This window comes from Pygocentrus nattereri, chromosome 15 (assembly GCF_015220715.1).
Source record: "Pygocentrus nattereri isolate fPygNat1 chromosome 15, fPygNat1.pri, whole genome shotgun sequence".
NCBI classification, from domain to species: Eukaryota; Metazoa; Chordata; class Actinopteri; order Characiformes; family Serrasalmidae; genus Pygocentrus; species Pygocentrus nattereri.
The window spans coordinates 30,417,065-30,431,416 of record NC_051225.1 but is presented as its reverse complement, the minus strand read 5'-3'; the positions used below and the strand labels follow the sequence as shown (position 1 = coordinate 30,431,416).

At 40.0% G+C, this 14,352-nt stretch overlaps 1 non-coding gene across 1 annotated transcript; it reads left to right on the top strand.

Moving 5' to 3' along the window:
- The first annotated feature begins 12,131 nt into the window (after positions 1-12,131).
- Positions 12,132-12,203, top strand: trnaq-uug. Its single transcript has one exon. It is a non-coding gene; the product is annotated as a tRNA-Gln (tRNA).
- Positions 12,204-14,352: the final 2,149 nt, after the last annotated feature.

Below are 14,352 nucleotides of genomic sequence, written 5' to 3'. Positions count from 1 at the left end.
CTAGGATCTTTTAAACCTGATCTGAGATCAGATTCCTCTGAATTCATGATGGGCATCGTCACAAAAACTCGACATTAGCTCTCCCGCTGCCACTCCTGAGGGGGTCTGTGAATGCAGAAGTGCACGAGTATGATGTAAATGCACACTGATCAGCCATAGCTTTAAAACTACAGTACATTCATTGCTCCACTGACCATATAGGAGCACTTTGTACTTCTACAGCCACTTTCTCTGTATATCTTGTTAGCCCCCCTTTCACACTGTCCTCCAATGGCGTCCACCACAGGCGCACCACAGAGCAGGTATTATTTGGGTGTATGTGCTGCATGTTCTATATCCTTTAATAACTCATTTATGGTATAAGAGCTGCAGTATTTGCATTGAGGCTTCTACTGTTTTGTCCTTAACAGTCCCAGAGGAAGCCCAGCCAAATTCCCTCTTTTTGATGAAGCATGCATGCAATGTTTGGCTATTTTCAATTAATCATTTATGCTGTTGCAACATATGAGCTAAACTGTCCCCTGCTAGAGAGAAGAAAAAAATGTCCTGCCAACATTTATTGGTATTCCGGGGCACGATGCCTTCAGCTGGGGCCATAATTAGAGACTGATATTGAAAAAAAGTCATTTTCTCACTATAGAGATCCCAACCTGCCCAAGGTGCTGTGGATAAAAAAGGAAAGAGAAGGAAACGGAGGGGGAGAGAACGTGGAGGAAGAAGCAGAATGGAGGGATATGGTTAAAAAAGAGACAGAAATGGAGAGGCTACAGGAGGAGGAGGAGGAGGGGATTATTGCCTTTTTTTTCCTATGAATTTTAATGCCAAGAGCCGGTCTTTTCCTTCCAGCTTCTGGGATCGCATTTATTAGAACGAGTCATAAGGAAGGCAGAGTGTATTACTGCATAGGGGTTCATGTCAGATGCTGATGGTGTGTCAGCTGCAGTGTATGTGTGTGTGTGTGTGTGTTGATGTAATGGTAATGGTGTGATTATAAAACGTGATAAATAACAGCCTATTTTGAGTCCGTTTTTAATAAAGGCGTAACTATTTCAATACAATATTGAAAGATTGAAAAATGAACGTTCTGAATAGCCTATCAGGAGGTAAAACTTTCTCAACGACTCGCCCCTATGTGTCTTCTGAGGGTCAGTGGCCAGAAATGGACATCTGAGTGCATCCTGTCTATTATTGTATTATGTACATCTTTTATAAGCTCAGTATTAATTTACTACTCCTTTGCAGGCTTTTATTTTGAAATAAAATTAGTATTTGAGCCAAAGCAATCTGGCCAAATGAACAAGGACACAGTGTCATGGATGTGAAGCACTGCTAATATGAAGCATCACAAGTTATTTGAGTGCTAATGGCTCTAAACCTGCCCAATGTGAGCGAGTGAATTACAAGCCAGATCCATGAGGTGCCCAATCAGGAATGATTATATATTCAGTATGAAGTGACAGTGTGGTTGAAAGCAAAATACATGCAGTCTAAGTCAAGAGTACATACTCTATGTAATTCTGCATAAATTATAATTCATGGTATTCAACTGCTGTTGTGAATTCAGCCTAAAAAGTGAGACCTCATTTATTGCCAAGGCCAAAAGATGGTCAACATGCCTGTTCATTTCAGCACTTACTAAATCGTCATTTTTGTTGTTTTTCAGTTTTCAGCACAGTTTGAAATTGCATGTTGCTCTTCACATTGTGTGCAAATTTTATGATGAATGGACCAATACAAATGGTCTAAAAGGACTTGTAAAAAAGTCTGGTTCAATTGACTTACATTAAAAGTACAATAGGGTTTTTCCTTCTCTTGTAAAGTTACCATTTTGGAGATATAATGTTTTGTTCTGACATCAGCACTAAGCAAAAGAAACACTGGTAATTCTGATTGGAATAAAATGAATCCAGTACATGATGATTCAGAGAACAAATGATTTTGAAACCTCTGCTTTTGGAATACAAGAATTCCAAAAGAAATGAAATCTCACTCAGTTCCAATATCATCTTAAAAAATGTATTATTTATTTTGACGACTCTGCTTGTAAATCATTCGAGCTCAGAATTGAACATCATATCAAACCTGAAAATGTATATCATTACACCCCCTAAAGGTTTAGTAGTAAATGGGATTTCTATTGTTTGGATGCTGGAAAAGAGTGACGGCCGCTGTGCTTTTCCTCCCTCTGGTTAAAGGGGGGATTTTCTTGGTGAAACTGTCTTAATCACACAGATGAGGACGGTGTTCATGCCATTGATTTCTATATTTGGCTCCCTGGTGTAAATGCTATCTGTATCTTGGACCGACCCATGAAGTGCAGCTCACACGTCTCCGAGCAAAGAAACGTGTTAAAATGTGGACGACACAAATCACAGCCGCTGCAGACCACATCATGAGGAGAATCAGTGCACAAATTTTTATTTAATCCACAACAAAAGATGCAAAAAAAGTCTCAGTCATCAAACACCCCCCTCTCTCTCTCTCTCTCTCTCTCCCTTTACAGACACAGTCTCATGTCACAGTAGAGACGGTGGGCTGATTTATTGGATTCTCCTCCCCTGGGAGCCACCTCCACCCCCTCCCCCTCCTCTCCGCCCCACCATACCCCCCTCCCTTCTTCAGCCCTCCCTTCCTCCCACCCTCTCTTATCCCTCCACCCCCCCCCTCTTCTCTCTGCTCTCCCCAGGGGAGCTGGGGGGGTAATGACCCACATCAGCGCTACATACACACACACACACACACACACACACACGCACACAATCAAACACATTTGTACCCACAGGCATGTGCAACTGGGAACACAGGAATTTCACTTCTCCATCATTAGCCCACCTTACTGACCATCATAGCGAGACCATCTCATCACTCACAGCACACATTCACTACAAATATCCCAATGATTTAATAATAAAACACGGCCTCACCAGCTCTGAACACATAGCACTTAACAGCGTTAATGTCTTTCTCTTTTTCTTTTCCTTCACTGACTCCCCTTTTCCCCCTTCTAGTTTATTTCTTATTCCTTTGATTCTTCTTTCTTTTTTTTCTTTTCTTTCTTTCTTCCTTTCTTTCTTTCTTGCTTGCTTCCCTCCTTTCTTTCTTTACCCCTCCTTCATTCTTTCTTTCTTCATTCCTTTCATCTTTTTTCTTTCTTTACACCCATTTTTCTTTCTTTCTTCCTCTGTTCCTTGCTTCCCTCTTTTCTTCCTGTACCCCTCCTTCATTCTTTCTTCTTTCCTTTCATCTTTTTTCTTTCTTTACACCAATTTCTTTCTTTCTTTCTTTCTTTCTTTCTTTCTTTCTTCCTCTGTTCCTTCTCCCTTCCTTTTGACTTTCTATCTTTTTCCTTTTTCTTTATTTTCCTAATTTCTTTGTCCCTTTTTCTTTCTTATTTTCCCCCATTTCTTGTCTTTCTTCTTTCCTTTTTTCTTCCTCCCCTTCTTTCCTCCTTTCTTTATTGGTCCCTTTCTTCCATTCTCCTTTCTTTCTTCACCCTTCCTTCTTTCTTTCTTTCTCCCTCCTTCCTTAGTTTTTCATGCACACCCACAAAACACAAGCAGTCCCAATACAGGACTATCATATCCCCAGTGATATGAATCTGCTGTTATGTACAGATAATATTAACCTCTGTGTTTCATTTAAAGTGACATTCTCTAAGAGGACGTCTGGACCGCAGGACCCTCTTCACTGACCTCTGTCTTCTTTTCACTGTGAGAATGTTCATAAAGCCTTTAAGTGGATTATAGCAGGTCAGTCAGTAAAGACTGAGTTCCTTCTCACCAAAACTCCATCATCTATCTTCTCACAGTAAAAAACCTTTTTAACTCTGCTACTGAGATCCCCCCCACCCACCACCCCCAACTCAGAGAGTGTAGATGGAGACAGTAATGCAGTCCTGGTAGCTGGATTAGCTTTGATTGCCCCCTGTTGCTCATTCCTGGTACTGCATGCAGAGGGCGCACGACTGGGACCTTCAGCACTTCCTCGATGGAGATCCATCCTGATGGGGTGCACAGACCCAAGCATGGCCTTGATTTAATACGAAGTCTGCAGTACTACATGAAGAATGATAAATACACTTTAGAGTGATAATCCAGGACTTCATCCAGGTGAATAAGTAGACAAGTAGATTATCAGCATGCCAGCTAGACCTCAGTCCATAGTCTTCTGCTGGGATTTATACTGCTATCTCTTGGAACGTAAAGCTTTGTTGGTTGGGTGTTCATGCATAACTCTGTAAACTGTCTACCTTTTTGAGAAACGGCCCCTCTGACGTACCATTTGGTCTCATGCTCAACCCCGTACACTGCTGCCATCAAGTGGCCACTAACCTGCCATGCCACAATGGAGCTGGACTGTTGTATGAGCTGGACCTACTGGACCTAATCAGACTGGTGGAACCAAACTGAGCATCTCCCTGCAGAAAGAAATCAGTAATCAGAGATTTTTTAAAAGGCTCGGTGATAAAAATGGACTTTACTGAACAATAACGAGCCTTTTAGATTCAAAAATACTTTAATTGATAAAGGATAAACAAAGAAGCCTTTAAAAACAACGTGACCATAAAATATACAAAAAGGAAATGTATTTCCACATGTATTTCAAATACTAAGTAACTTAACAAGGGAGTTTGAACCTCAGGTTATGAGTATATCTGTCATACATATGCGCATATATTTCCATTTTAGCATATGTCACCATTGTCGGAAGAAAACCTCGTATCTCCAAAATGGTAACTTTACAGGAGAAGGAAAAAACTTTCTTTACCTTTAATTTAAGTCAATGGAACCAGAAATTTTTCCAAGTCATTTTGGGTCCTTTGTTTGGGCCCATTCATCATGAAATTTATGTGCAATGTAAAGAGCAACAGGCATTTTAAGTTAAGTGATACCTTATTAATCCCACAAACGGGGAAATTCCACCTCTGCATTAGACCCATCCATGAAGTGAAACACCACATAAACGCTAGTGAATAGACACACACACTAGGGGGCAGTGAGCACACTTGCCTGGAGCGGTGGGCAGCAATTGGGGGTTAGGTGTCTTGCTCAAGGACACCTCAGTCATGTGCTGTTGGCCCTGGGGATTGACCCGGCAACCTTCCGGTCACAGGGCCAGTTGCCTAACCTCCAGCCCACAACTGCCCCCTAATTTATATTTTTAAATTATGTCAAAAACGGAAAAACTTCAAAAACGGAGATACAAGGTTTTTTATATACATATATATACATGCTTACCCTGCTTACCTTGGCGTCGACATTCACTGGCCACTTTATTAGAAACCCCTAGCTTGCTGGTGTACAGTACGACAGCCCTTTCATCATTGTTAAGCATCGGACCACAAAGCTGCTCTTCTCTTCTCTGTATCGTCTCTAGTGACGGACTATTAACCACCTAGCAGTGACGCTGACATATAGGGTTGCTTAGCTCTGTTTCAAACCGTCGTCCAGTGGAGTGTGATCATGACCTCTGCAGTGCTGTCTGGATTTTGTACACTTTCACTGCAGCTTCAAGAGGAGTGAGTTTCAGTGGTTTTGTGCTCCATGTGTGAAGGAGGGCTGCAGTAAATCTAGCCATGTCACTCTGAAATGGACTGGCTTTATCTGAAGTGTCTTCCTCCTTCTTCAAAATGAATGTCACTTAGAGTCCAGGGGATAGCTGACCTAAAGGGGCACTTGGGCCAAGATGAAAACTTTAACCATCGCTACATCTGTTGTAAACACACTTGCTCGCCTCATATAGCTGTGCCGCAGTTCTCCCAAAAAGTGAGGTTTCTAGATTGAATGACTTGGAAAAGCTCCTTCTGATGGTGTATCTTGAAGGATGGGAAGAACATTTGGAAAACTACAAGGATTTTTGAGGTTGTTTGAAATGACGTTTATTCCCACTAGCTGACCAATGCAGAAGGAAGTTAATCTGTCTTAGCCTCTACATCAGTGTATTTCTATAAGGCTGTGTGTGGGTTGGATTCTGAATGGTTGTATGATGTATTCGCAATTTGTGCAATGTGCCCTGGGTATTGTAGTGAGAGAACACTGATGGATGAAAACATAAAAAGAAGACAAAATTGGGAATTCTGTCAAACTGACAAGGCTAAAGGATATAACGATGTGTTACAGAATAATACATAACTACACAAATAACTTAGCAAATGCTGTTTTTTTCTGGAATGCCCCTCTGAAATTGAAGCTAGTTGCTTTTCCTGGGCCTACTTGGTCATTTCCATTTGCACCAATACTTCTCACCCTATAACAGCAGTGATTTGTCACTTAAACATCTTAATAATGTTCATAAAAGTGCACAAAAAGCTACACAACTCACTTGTAGCCCAAAGTTCATTCATGGCGTCCATATTTGCTGTTGTTGCCGGACAGCAGAGAGTCTCCACGGCAATACAGATGTTCTTTCCTGTGTAACGCCGCCTCTCTAAATGTCATGGGTCTATTTTGAGGTTTGTGGAGGCTACAGGTATTAAGGAGAACCAGCAAAAGTTTCCATTGCCAGTGTTTGCGAATGATGTCAATCCTTCAGTTTGCTGTTGTATGTCAGATCTCACATGCAGACAGCTTCCACACACTGCTAGCTTTAGTTGTACTGTTTGTTCTGTCTCATAGCCAAGTCTGTTGGTTATTGGATGTGGATTATAACAAATGGATCTTTGTGTTTCCTTTAACACCACTGCAATTTAGTATATAAACACAGGCCTACCGTGCTGCGGACAACTTCAATTCATCTCATGGTTTAATAGTTAAATATGCACAAAATGGAACATCTAAGCTGTGGAACACCTAAGCTTAGCGTTTACAGACAAATAGCAGTTGCGAAGAAAGGGGACGCCATGGTTCTTCAGCTCTTGCAGCGATCTTATCCAATGGCTCTGCTGTGTTCCTGGATATTTCAGAGCACCAGAGGCCCCCAGCCTCGGAATAACAAATGCAGGGACAATATGAAACAAAATGAAACCACTGGATTTCAATATCCCTTCAAAAATCTTGTATGGGTGAGGTTTGGCATGCATTGTCAGGCCTCTTCCCATCAATAATACGTTTCTAAGCATCTAGACCAGAGCTGTCAAAAGTGTGGCCAGAAAGTTTCCCTAACCCCACCATAAAATCAACATTTCAAACTTGCTTTGAAACCTACCTACATTTTTTTTGCATACTATTTTGTAACACAAACATTGTGCTTGGACTTTGAACATTGTACAATACAAAATGCAAACAGTTTGGACACCTCTCATCTAGACAGTACAGTAAAACAAACTATTAATGTTCTTACTGTTGAAGACAAGGCAACTATTAATTATATTAGTTATCAGGTAATCTACCAATTATTTAGACAATTAATTGAATAATAAAGTTGTCATGGCTGCTCATAGAATTACATAGTAGTGGTTCATACAGCGCTCTTCATAGTACTACTACAGCAGTACTGCTCATTTATACTAGCATCTCTACAGGAGCTTTAATGCTGTGTTAGGACCATGCTAACAGTGGTGTATGTTCAATTCGTTAGGCCAGGTCTACTTAAACAAGAACACAATGTACTTTGCATGTTGCAGTTTTTAGTAAAGCCCATTTAGCTTTACTGTTAGCTGTCTGGTTCCAACTGTGCTCCTTTGGGCTCCCAGCCACAGATGGCTGTAGCATAACCTGGAATCAAACTCACTATCTCCAGGTCATAGGGCCACTTGGGAGCCCCGTGCCCTTTTAGTTTGAACAGGTACTTCAACAGAGGCAGCAAATTTGCCCAGCCCAGTGCTACCCAAGGGGGGTGACGAGGGGGACAAGACACAGGAGGAGAGTAGACACTTCTAACCACCAACGACACTACACATCCCAGCCTCCTCAGACACAATTACACTAATAAACACAATTGCCCCAACAGCAACAGTCAGTGTGCTTTTTAATTGGGAGTGTGGCGCCTCTGGAGTGCCACTTTGCGTGGCCACAACCCCTAAGCTCCCCACGGCAGCGCGTGGGGAACACAACAATAAGACCCTGCGGGTGTGGTTTACTCACTTTCAGCCATGCTTGCAGAAGTGACTGGAGTGCTAATAGCTCCCCTTGTGGAGAACCTTCAGAGTGCTGAACATAGCTTTATAATGACCTGTAGACACAAGTTTAGCATTTAAACTGTGAAGTACATCCTAAGACTGTTCATCAAGAATATACATTTTATGAATTAATTTTTTCTTGATTAATCAAGTTGTATTTACAGTGCCAGTTGAAAATTATGTTAAGTTCAAAATATGTCATTTTTCATCATTGAACAAGTTTAGAGTGTTTATAAATTCACACTTAAAGCCCAACACATGCAGTTAATGTCAAGAGGGGTAATTAGTTTTAGTCAGTTAGCGTAACCAAAATATATGCTCCTAAATAAACCGTTTGTGAAAGAATTCATTTGAAATGTTACCTTAACATCTAACATAATTGTGCATATTTTACATATTCTCTCTAAAGATAAATAAAAACATATCTGCATCTGGAAAATTACAAAGAATATTTGCAAAACTTACTAGAATGTTTTTTTGCAGATACATGAAGTTAACGTTTAGCTGAATCTGAATGAGAGTGAACAGAATAATCAATGTTATGAAACATGTTTATAATTTTTTGGCAGGTTGCAAAGGTTTGTGTCCTCAGTGTCCTCAAAAACATGATCACATCAAGTTCTCTGCAGGTATCCTGGTCTTTATGAATATTAACACAGCTGGTGTAACAGTTGGCATTAAAAGAAAAATGTATTTTTCTCAGTATAGTTTCTCTCCTGCTCACACATTTATGCACATACATAGTGTTGCTTAGCGTTAATTGAAATGTCTACAACTGGAACTGAAAGCTGTTGTGGTTATTGTGCTTCTCTCTATGTATGTCCACTATTTGATACTTACAAATATCTACATAACATATACATTATATTGCCAAAAGTATTTGCTCATCTGCCTTCACATGCATATGAACTTGAGTGACATCCCATTCTTAATCCATAGAGTTTAATATGATGTTGCCCCACCCTTTGCCTCTATAATAGCTTCAACTCTTCTTGGAAGGCTTTCCACAAGGGTTAAGAGTGTGTTTATGGGAATATTTGACCATTCTTCCATTGTCAGGCCTCTTCCCATCAATAATGCATTTCTAAGCATCTAGACCAGAGCTGTCAAAAGTGTGGCCAGAAAGTTTCCCTAACCCCACCATAAAATCAACATTTCAATCTCGCTTTGAAACCTACCTAATTTTTTTTGCATACTATTTTGTAACACAAACATTGTGCTTGGACTTTGAACATTGTACAATACAAAATGCAAAAGGTTTGGACACTATACTGCCAAAAGTATTTGCTCATCTGCCTTCACATGCTTATGAACTTGAGTGACATCCCATTCTTAATCCATAGAGTTTAATATGATGTTGGCCCACCCTTTGCCTCTATAATAGCTTCAACTCTTCTTGGAAGGCTTTCCACAAGGGTTAGGAGTGTGTTTATGGGAATTTTTAACCATTCTTCCAGAAGTGCATTTGTGAGGTCAAACACTGATGTTGGACGAGAAGGCCTGGCTCGCAGTCTCCACTCGAATTCATCTGTTCTACAGGGTCGAGGTCAGGACTCTGTGCAGGCCAGTCAAGTTCTTCCACACCAAACTCACTCATCCATGTTTTTATGGACCTTGCTTTGTGCACTGGTGCTCAGTCATGTTGGGAGCATGAGCTTGTCCAAAATCTCTTGGTCTGCTGAAGCATTAAGAGTTCCTATCACTGGAACTAAGGGGCCAAGCCCAACTCCTGAAAAACAACCCCACACCAATGGTAAAGTTCTCCTAGCAACTGCCAAACCCAGAGTCATCTGTCAGATTGCCAGATAGAGAAGCATGATTCGTCACTCCAGAGAACACATGTCCATTGCTCTAGAGTCCAGTGGTGGAGCTTTACACCACTGCATTCGATGCTTTGCATTGCACTTGGTAATGTAAGGCTTGGATGCAGCTGCTCGGCCATGGAAACCCATTCCATGAAGCTCTCTACACTGTTCTTGAGCTAATTTGAAGGCCACATGAAGTTTGGAGGTCTGTAATGATTGACTCTGCAGAATGTTGGCAACCTCTGCGCACTATGTGCCTCAGCATCTGCTGACCCCTCTCTGTCATTTTTACGTGGCCTACCATGTCGTGGCTGAGTTGCTGTCGTTTCCATTTGCTTCCACTTTGTTATAATACCACTGACAGTTGACTGTGGAATATATAGTAGTGAGGAAATTTCACGACTGGACTTGTTGCACAGGTGGCATCCTATCATGGTACCACACTGGAATTCACTGAGATCCTGAGAGCAACCCATTCTTTCACAAATGTTGTAGAGGTAGTCTGCAAGCCTATATGCTTGGTTTCATATACCTGTGGCCATGGGTGTGATTGGAACACCTGAATTAAATTATTTGGATGGGTGAGTGAATACTTTTGGCAATATAGTGTGTGTACATATATTTAGAATTTATGCCTGACCCTTTATGATGTATGTGCATATAAGGCCATAAATCAGATCTACGTATGGGCAGTCAAACCCAACGCAAACAGCACCTGAGCCCACATAATTTTGTTCAAACCCGACCCGATGTGAACCATCAAGTTTTGAGTCTGAAACTGAATCGAACAAAACTATTTGTATTTTTTCACAGTTACCTAAGAATAAAGTAGATCACACCAGTGAATTCAACTGCAAGCTTTGTATGAAATCATGAACTAAATGTGAAAATGTGTGATAACTGAAGACACAGCGGACTTACCATATGCTTTACCTCATAGATCCCCAGTAAATATGGAAGTCAAGTGATGTCATCAGTGTGATGATTATTACAAAATAAGAGATTTTTTTGTTATGCAGTAACACCAGTGACACCACTCCTGGGGACTACAACCTTCATTATATAGTTTATAATATCTTTTGGCATCTGTTTTCTTTATGTTGTTTGAATCATATATTACATCGTCATGGGCAGATTATTACAGTAAAAATAGCAGACAAACATGTTTTTTTACCTCAAAATAAGGCCTCAGCTTTTACACATGACCGTGAGGACAAGCATTTCTGCGGTTCTTGGAATTCTATATAATTGATTTAAAAACCAATATTGCTAAATTAATGTCTCAAAAAGGTGTAAGTGTTAAAAAGTATTGTTTAAAAAAAAAAAAAAAAAAAATATATATATATATATATATATATATATATACATTGTAATCCTAACGTGTATTTCAAGTGTACTAAAACTGTAAACGCTAGAGACACAAAAACGGACGTTTCTGTAGAATGACTAGTCATCATTAAGCAAATTACCCAGATAAAACCTGATAACAACAACAATAGCCATCATTATGTCATACATAAAATAAATGAAAATAATATAAAATAAAATGATTTAAGAAAATAACTGTCCAAAATAAAGGTCAATTTGAATGAAATGACGTTGAACGTGATCACGTGGTACATTTTTTAGCGTTTTGATTGGCTGTTTCACAAAGCCGACTGAGTGTCAAGCTTGAGGTACATTGCAACTTAAACTGATGTAGTTTCATTTACATTTAAAGCAGCTAAGCATTCATTCAGAGCCAGACCTATTTGCCATTATTCCCGAGAACACTGTAATAACCGCGGATACCAGACTGAACAGTTATCGAAATAATTGTGCATAGGCAGCCATTTTTGCTGTAAGCTCAGCTGTGCCCTCAAATAAGATGTGGTCATGTGTTAAAGATGGCCTTTCACTGATGAGTTTATTCACGCTTTCGAAAATTCTAATTCAGTACCGTTAATAAAGTCTACTACAGTGTCTAATGCACCAGGATAGTGTTAAACTACAGGAGCATGATTCTAGTCTGGAAAACCAGCAGCCAGCTTTGGTAGCTAGCTAGGTGAAGAGAGGTGGTGAGGAGAGGAGTGTTTTGTAACGTTATCAGCTCGATTATTCTGGCCAGCTTCATGTCTCCCTGTAGCAGTTGTTCCTCTTCAGAATCTAAACGAAACATTAAGTGCATATAGAAAAGCAAAGACGCGATAAAAGATAAATCTGAAATACTGGGAAGACGTTTTGGCTGTTCTGTGTACAGATACCATAATAACGAGGTCGCGGGTAGGTGTGGTTCTATGGTGTAATGGTTAGCACTCTGGACTTTGAATCCAGCGATCCGAGTTCAAATCTCGGTAGAACCTACTTTCTTCTTTTCCTCTCGTCTTTGTGCTTTGAGCAAAATGTCAGTACGAAAACTCCAGATTTTACTCGCACAAATGAAGAGACATCGCAATATATAAAGGGGAATTGGACTATAAAAAGTAACGCGATTAGTTTGATCATTAAGATTTAGCCAGTCTGATGTGTTGCAGTAAATTCCTTCACCAAGTGAGTCGGTACATCGCAACTCAAATAGTATTAATCAATGTCAATTGCATATTCCTAAGTCCATCCCATATCAGCCCTTCTGAATACAGGGACAAGTATGGGTCTTTTGCATGAGAGTTTTGCAGCATTTGTATTAGTTCAAGGCAAAGCAAATAACAGATGAGGTCACTATTTAAATGAATATTTGGGCAGTTTATCATTTCGCCCTGGCCCTTGGTCTGTGTTTGTGCAAGTCTACAGATGTTTGACACAGTGAAGGAAAAAAAGAGCCACAAGAGTTGGTTGTAAGCAAAAAGTAGGGCAAGCAAGTCGTTCGCACAAAAGCCAGAGATGAAGGGAAAAGCCTAGATGTGAAGGAAAATGATGAAGGATGTGAAAATAAGATCACTTGTAGATGCACTGTAATTACACCTCATTTACTAGAACTGCAACTTAAAGAACACAAGTTTTTTTTGGTTTTTACTGCTAGTGTGTATGTTGTGCACAGGAGAGACATAGAGACTGGAATCAGTAGACAAGCACTTAGGACAGTGTATGACCAGCCAGATCCCCTTAACTGGGTAACTGGCTGGAAGGAAGTTAAAGGGGAAATTCCACCGATTTTTCAAAAAGTATAATTAAATCCTTAAGATGTAAACAAAGCCAGTCAGAGTGGTTTGATGTGAAATGCCTCGTTCCAGAGATCCTTAGCCTGAATTGTTTACACTGGTGGTGATAGGAACCAGACATCTGAAAACTTCAATGGCTCTAACAGCTGCCTCACAGAAAGTTAGTACATACAATGGTAATGAATATGCTGACTAATGCATTGTTTTATGATTGTTTTGCAAAAGTTTGGGGCTAAACATTACCTGAATTATAAGTATTTTTTTCAGATTTACAGCTGTTTTATCACTATCAACATTACCTACTGGTCATTTTGAGTAGTAAATAGAATTGCTATGTTTGTGTTGAATGTTTATATCACCACCACTATAGGAAACATCTGATTTGGTACCTTATTTTGATAGAAAAAAAGATAAATATGACGTTTGGGCTTTAAGTATAAAGAAAGGTTGTATATGTAATAGACTATATGTGATAAAGTCTTTTATGTCCCTCGTGTACAGATTCATTGTGGCTCACTGAAGCCTCACTAACACAGGTTTTGAGAATAAAGACTCAAATCTGAGAAAGCAAGCTTGTGGATTTGTATGCGGACCTGCTATCTTAAGCCACTTTTTCTATGCATTTGCTAGAAGCTAGCGCTAGTGTAACAAGGATCATTCCAGCTCATTGAAGCCTTCCTGATGCAAGTTTATAGAATAAAGACTCAAGTCTGAGCAGGTAAGCCTGTGTTTTTGTGTGTGGCTGTTAGCTTCAGGTTCTTTTGAGTCATATCCTTGTTAGCACCAGAGGTTAAGGGCAGCTTATCAAGAAGGCTAAACTACTAGCAGTTCAGGCTCACTGATGCTACACTGATGCAAGTGTGTAGAATAAAGACAAATCTAATGGAGTGAAATCGAGTGACAGGTGTCGTAGTGGCAGAAAGGCAGAATCTTTCTGATTATTAAAGTTACAGTGGGAGCTTATTTTTGTTTCTGTTCTCATCTCAATAAAGAGACACCATACAGGGTAGTGAGGGAATGGGTGCAGTTTAGAAACAGGGCAGCAAGGGGGTGGTAATAATTAGCATAATGTGGCATATTTATAGATCATGGATATAAAAGTAATCATGCGAGTATTTAACACTTTATTATTCAAGACAGATGGTATTTTATGACTTAATTAGTTCTGTCAATTCCTTTCTTCTAAATCAAACATGTTGATTTGGGATCATAGCGTTGCATAACAGAGATGCATCACTTGGCTAGGCGTCTGTATCCAAGTCACGACATGACACTGTACCAGTGCTATAAACAGCTTGTGGGGAAGGCCGTGCTGAGGCGTAGTGGGTGCAGCACATTTCACTAAACAAAAAAT